We start from the raw sequence: 931 nt of genomic DNA on the forward strand, positions 1-931 counted from the left end.
GCCGACTTTCACCACCGCGACGCAGGTGTTAGTGCCACGGCTTTGCTCTCCGCGGACGCAGCGCAGGCCCTGTGTGGCGATCCTTTGCTGATGCGAGGACCAGTGAGATAGGCTTTGATAACGGGTCAAGGGAGGTCAGTAAAGATGGCGTGCGAGAACTACGGGCAGCTGCAGGGTTAACTGGACGGCGGTGAGCAGGCGACAGTGATGGGGCGGGCGGCGGGGCGGGCGGGGCAGCGGGGCGGTGGCGGTGGTGGAGGTGGGCAGCCCCCGGCTCCCATCCCGACCACTCACTGGACCAGCCCTGCGCATGCGCCCCGCCACTAACCCTGCCCAGGCCTAACCTTTCTTCAAACTGGTCAGCCCTTCCGTGGCCTCGGCTCCCCTGCCGCTTAATACCCTGGCAGCACCCCTGGACGCTCGGCCGAAGCCAGGACACCCTCCCCCGTCCTCGCGGCACTCCTCGCTACGTTTATCCTGTCGCTGACCTGCGGGCTGACACTGTGACCCGCTCCTGCAGTCATGTGTTGCAGGGATGCCTCGGCCGCCTGGCCATCGGGACCCTAACAATGGAGGGCAGACGCGCTCCGGATTATGAACACTTTTACCTGCAACAATGCCCATAGCGTTTCTGGTCGCTGTCTGCAATGACCTAGGCCATTTCGAACATAAAAAATGTATTTCATATTTACTTTTACAAGTGTCCCAGTCCGCAGATTCCATCAAAAGTCAATGCATGTCTACCAGCAGCTATGTGGCAGATTTATATAACCAAGGCGTGCTGTACAACGTTACAGGTCCAATGTACAGTATGGCATGGTAGATTCCAGGTTTTCTGCATCGCATACAAGTAGTGATCTCTCTGTCGAATTCTTTTCATCAGTATAACATACTGTAATTGTACCATTGTAAGAAATGGAAAAAAAATTTT

At 56.3% G+C, this 931-nt stretch overlaps 1 protein-coding gene across 1 annotated transcript in view; it reads right to left on the reverse strand.

Annotated features, from left to right (window-relative positions):
• Positions 1–207, reverse strand: part of LOC119592489 (bone morphogenetic protein 2-like) — a 35,338-nt gene extending 35,131 nt beyond the window's left edge. The window contains exon 1 of the mRNA XM_037941328.1: positions 1–207. This exon is cut by the window's left edge and continues 1,280 nt beyond it. The gene's annotated coding sequence lies outside the window, so the exon portion shown is untranslated.
• Between the last annotated feature and the right edge of the window lie 724 nt (positions 208–931).

Source organism: Penaeus monodon, chromosome 30 (assembly GCF_015228065.2).
Source record: "Penaeus monodon isolate SGIC_2016 chromosome 30, NSTDA_Pmon_1, whole genome shotgun sequence".
In the NCBI taxonomy this organism is placed as follows: Eukaryota; Metazoa; Arthropoda; class Malacostraca; order Decapoda; family Penaeidae; genus Penaeus; species Penaeus monodon.